Raw genomic sequence first — 5,747 nt, forward strand, 5'->3', positions numbered from 1 at the left:
AGGAAATGGAAGAAGACCTCAAAAAATGGGAAAACCTCCCATGCTCATGGATCAGTAGAATCAATATAGTTAAAATGGCCATTTTGCCTAAAGCACTATACAGATTCAATGCAATACCCATCAAAATCCCAACTCAATTCTTCACAGAGTTAGAAAGAGCAATTATCAAATTCATCTGGAACAACAAAAAACCCAGGATAGCTAAAACTATTCTCAGCAACAAAAGAAAATCTGGGGGAATCAGTATCCCTGACCTCAAGCAATACTACAGAGCAATAGTGTTAAAAACTGCATGGTATTGGTACATTGACAGGCAGGAGGATCAATGGAACAGGATTGAAGATCCAGAAATGAACCCACACACCTATGGCCACTTGATCCTCGACAAAGAGGCTGAAAACATCCAATGAAACAAAGATAGCCTTTTCAAGAAATGGTGCTGGTTCAACTGGAGGTCAGCATGCAGAAGAATGCGAATTGATCCATCCTTGTCTCCTTGTACTAAGCTCAAATCCAAATGGATCAAGGAACTCCACATAAAGCCAGACACTCTGAAGCTAATAGAAAAGAAACTGGGGAAGACCCTTGAGGACATCAGTACAGGAAGAAAGTTTCTGAACAGAACACCAATAGCGTATGCTCTAAGATCAAGAATTGACAAATGGGACTTCATAAAATTACAAAGTTTCTGTAAGGCAAAGGACACCATCAAGAGGACAAATTGGCAACCAACAAATTGGGAAAAGATCTTCACCAATCCTACATCAGATAGAGGGCTAATATCCAATATATATAAAGAACTCAAGAAGTTAGACTCCAGAAAACCAAACAACCCTATTAAAAAATGGGGTACAGAGTTAAACAAAGAATTCTCACCTGAAGAACTTCGGATGGCGGAGAAGCATCTTAAAAAATGCTCAACTTCATTAGTCATTAGGGAAATGCAAATCAAAACAACCCTGAGATTTCATCTTACACCAGTCAGAATGGCTAAGATTAAAAATTCAGGAGACAGCACGTGTTGGAGAGGGTGTGGAGAAAGAGGAACACTCCTCCACTGCTGGTGGGGTTGCAAATTGGTACAACCACTCTGGAAATCAGTCTGGTGGTTCCTCTGAAAACTGGGCACCTCACTTCCAGAAGATCCTGCTATACCACTCCTGGGCATATATCCAGAGGATTCCTCACCATGTAATAAGGATACATGCTCTACTATGTTCATAGCAGCCCTATTTATAATTGCCAGATGCTGGAAAGAACCCAGGTATCCCTCAACACAAGAGTGGATGCAAAAAATGTGGTATATCTACACAATGGAGTACTATTCAGCCATTAGAAACAATGAATTCATGAAATTCTTAGGCAAATGGATGGAGCTAGAGAACATCATACTAAGTGAGGTAACCCAGACTCAAAAGGTGAATCATGGTATGCACTCACTAATAAGTGGATATTAACCTAGAAAACTGGAATACCCAAAACATAATCCACACATCAAATGAGGTACAAGAAGAAAGGAGTGGCCCCTGGTTCGGGAAAGACTCAGTGAAACAGTATTCGGCAAAACCAGAACGGGGAAGTGGGAAGGGGTGGGTGGGAGGACAGGGGAAGAGAAGGGGGCTTACGGGACTTTCGGGGAGTGGGGGGGCTAGAAAAGGGGAAATCATTTAAAATGTAAATAAATTATATCGAAGAAAAAAATTAAAACAAAAAAACAAAAAAAAACAAGAAAAATAAGTGCTAGGAGGAGGGAGGATGCTATGAACATGTGAATGAATCAGAATGGATACATGGACTATGGGGATGAATGTTTATTTGAGTTGTAATTCAAAGTGTCATACCTACTGCCAATTGGGAGGAAGTAGCCCTTGTATTTCACTACTGTCTAGAATTGGCCTTATTTAACATGACTACAAAGCCTTATAGAGTTGAAATTTATGTATTTTAACCAAATGAAAATAAATATAAATTCTGAAGAGTGTTTCCAAAGATTTGTGGGAGATACTTTTTCATTCAGGAAGCAGATATATCCACTTAGTAGAACTCGTATAGAAAGAAACACTTGCATTTTTTTCTATTTACATCACAACATTGGAATCTTCTCTACAAAGGTCTCACGATCTTCCCAAGATGATATGATCTTCTCTTTTTACTCTGGATAATCTTTTGGTGTGACCTTATTTTTTAGCATTTGATTCCAATATTAGAGACTTCCTTGTCTCTATAAAAAGCCATGCATCTCTGAAGTGTTCCAGACCCATAAATCTAACAGCTCATAAACATTTAATCTGAATGTACCAGATGAACCTCAAACATACACAGGCTAAATCATGCATCACTTTCCCAATCAACCCAGCCATAACTCCGGACATCCATTATTTCTCATTCTGATTACTTATTCTTCTAATCTTTTCAGTTTCCAAACATTCAATTAGGCTTTTGAGAAAATGACAAATGATTGTTTGTTTAAAATTATTCAATACCTCCCTATTGTCAGCATAGGTATCTCTTTAAATAAAACTTCACTTCTTTACTTTTCATCCTTTCAACTTCAGAACAAAATAAAAAAAAAAAAAAAAAAAAAAAAAAAAAAAAAAAAGAACAAACCTCCTATTTGGTGGGGCAGGTAACTTTTCTGTTTGAAGATAGTAAGAACAGAAAAGAAGAAAATAACCACTAGACATCACAGAGAGGCTGGTGGATCAGGGTCAGTTAAAGATCCTGAGGCGCTACTGTGGAACTTACTAAAGGGCACAGGCTTTCCAGGGGGAATGCTAATCTTCGATGTGAGATGTATCTTTATAACCCTCATTTTGGGGAATCAGCTCCTCCACTGTCATTCATCTTCACTAGTACCTAGGCATACTTTAATCATAGATCAAATTATAGATCAAATCATAGAGTCTAGATATAGGTGAAGGGGACCTGAGGCTCCTCAAGCACGATTCCCTGCAGCACCACCAAGTCCTTGAGAGTCTTTGTGGCTTTTTTGTCACATGAAACGCTATATTCTTTATGGCCATCGTACAGATCATTGTAGAGTTGGCTCCACATACCTGAGCATTCATAACCTGCTCCAGTTTGGCTTTCAAGGCAAAGATTCTTGTCACAGTTCACCTGATTAAACAAATAAGCCTATTAGAAACTGTCAGTTAATCAAACTTCTTATCCAAAGACCTCCTGTATGAAATAACAGTGATTCTCAACACTTCCCTTGTTCTTCTCAATTTCTTCTTTACCTCATCCTCTTCATCTTCTGATAATACCAGGCCCTCTTTGCTAATAGAGACCAGGCTATTCCCACCAAACTCCTTGTCAATAAGCTTATCCATATACACCAAATTTGTCAATAAGCTTAGTCAAATATATATATATATACATATATATATGTATATATATATATGTATGTATGTATGTATATCACCTCAAAGCCCCATCTCTGCACATACTCCATGAAGGCAGAGTTGTCTACCTCTTCTTTGCACTCACCAGTGATGTAGTGGATGGACTTCTGTGTCTTCTTCATGTAAGAAACATCCTCTGAGGTAGAAGCCATTTCATTTTCAAACTGAGATTTATAGTAGTCTAGTACCTTATAGAAATGTCACCATTTAATGAAATCTTCATAAATTCTAAGCTTTAGATTTTCACAAAATATCACATAGAATTTCTTTTAGTTCTCTTTTCTTTTGCTAGCTCAGAGAAGAGCTCCAGGCACTTATTCACAATGTCTTTGAGGGTACCTTTCAAGATTTTGTTCTGTGGGGATATTTCTCAGGGGATGTCCAAAGGCAAGTCTTCAGGGTCAACAACACCATGAATAAAGTTGAGATAGTCTGGTTATAACTTCTCACAATTGTCCATGATGAACATATGATAGACACAGAGTTTAAAGTCTTTATTTTCCCTTCTTTCTCAGAAAGGTCAAATTGAGCTTGTACAGAGATTAACAACAGTGCCCTAAATTCCAATTGACCTTCTACAGAGAAGGCTTGATTTCCATATGCTTTTCCCCACTGGTGAGACTCTTACAAAATTCATCATATCCCTCCTGAGTGATGGCATTAGAGTTTTCTGTTACAAATGGTCTTGGCCTTGTTCAGTTCTTCTTGACCTGTGTATCTCTCCTCAGTCTTTTTTGTCTTCTTTTTCTTCATTTTCCCAGTATTATCATTCTCATCTGATCATATATCTTCAATCTCAGACTTCTCAACTTCATCTTTTTCATCTCCTACTTTCTTTTCATCTTCCTTATTATCACTGATCTCTTTATTTCATCATGTTTCCAAATATAGAGTAAGAGACTAGCCCATGAGCTGTGAGTCCTTTACATATTCATTAACCCTCCTCTCCACTTAGTATTCAGCCTGATTTTCTTTGAGTTGAAGAAGAATCATTAGCCAGTGCAATTATGATGGTCTATATGTACAGTGAAAGATCCACCAGCAGAAGATTCCCAGAAAAATTGCTCATCATCATTTTTTATAACAAACATTTTTTTCTGCTGCCAGATAGGCAAATTAGACTCTAACACCAAACTGGAGATGTGCCATATACCCAGTCTTGGAGATATCTGTACCAGACTGGAAAATGTTGAGTTTCAAACCCGGGACAACTAACTGAGGTGTCTATTTAACATATCACAGCTAACCTGGTCTCTAGGTTGTCCCAGCATCCCTTAGTCCCTATCTGTTGCAGGGTATGACTGGCATACCCCATTCTCTACCCTGAACTCTCTACCCCTGGGGTTGGGCTGTCTTTCCCCCAGAGGCTATATATATATATTCCAGACATTTTAGTTATCTACCACTTTTGTACCTTTAGCTTCCTGTACCTGGTTCTCCTCTTTCCTCTCTCCTTCCCCCTCCCATTCTCCCCACATGGCCCAGCTTAATCTGGTCATATCTAATCTGGGCTATTCCAGATATTTCTGTCTCTAAATTCTGGCTATGCTCATCCTTTTATCTATAATAAACTTTCTTCTCTGCCATACCTAGGAGCAGTCTTTTTAAAAGTAATTAAATTTCATTAAATTTAGACAGCATTTTAGAAAACTTTTGTGTGCCATACTTAGAAAGGGTTTCAAAATTATCTACGAGGTCAGCTTTGGTCATGTCAATCCTTGTGTTTACCAAAGTCAGGATGCATTCTTGAAGCTTTGAGCATGCTGTCAATTTTCAGTTCTTTAATACTGTCTGACTTGGAAGGGTCTGTCAGCATCTCATAGTAAATCTCTTCCAAGGTATGTGATGTATTAGAGACTAACTCCTGAAGGAAATTTTCCTTGTTCAAAGATGAAGTGTTCATGATGAAGGACAAGAACTGAGTAAGTTCTACCTGAAAGGCAAAAGGTTCTACCCACAGTATACTTCTCAGATATCTTAAAGGGAAAGCACTGAATCAACTGTAAGCATAGTGGGCTGCAGTACATATGCTATATAGCACTGACTCATGAAACAACATAAGTACTTTAACCCTGACTAGGTCTCAATATTATCTCTTGTTTCTTGTTTAAGTTCGATAAAAAAAAAACTACTTATAATTCATTAGATATGGGTTTATGTTACTGCTCTATTTGGTTGTATGAACCGGGAGAATGGACACTAAGAGTTAGGTGAACTAAAGTTGCACTCAATAGACATCTTTATTTTTATAATAGACATCTTATATTTATCACATAATTTGTATTCTGAAGGCATTCTGATGGTTAAGCAAGTTCTTGTGTGCAAGGTTCACTTGAGTTCAAG

At 37.8% G+C, this 5,747-nt stretch overlaps 1 pseudogene; it reads right to left on the minus strand.

The window, feature by feature from the left end:
* Window positions 1–2,904: 2,904 nt before the first annotated feature.
* On the minus strand, window positions 2,905–4,495 carry LOC127674411 (heat shock protein HSP 90-beta-like; annotated as a pseudogene).
* Window positions 4,496–5,747: the final 1,252 nt, after the last annotated feature.

The sequence above is a fragment of the Apodemus sylvaticus genome, chromosome X, assembly GCF_947179515.1.
Source record: "Apodemus sylvaticus chromosome X, mApoSyl1.1, whole genome shotgun sequence".
Taxonomy (NCBI): Eukaryota; Metazoa; Chordata; class Mammalia; order Rodentia; family Muridae; genus Apodemus; species Apodemus sylvaticus.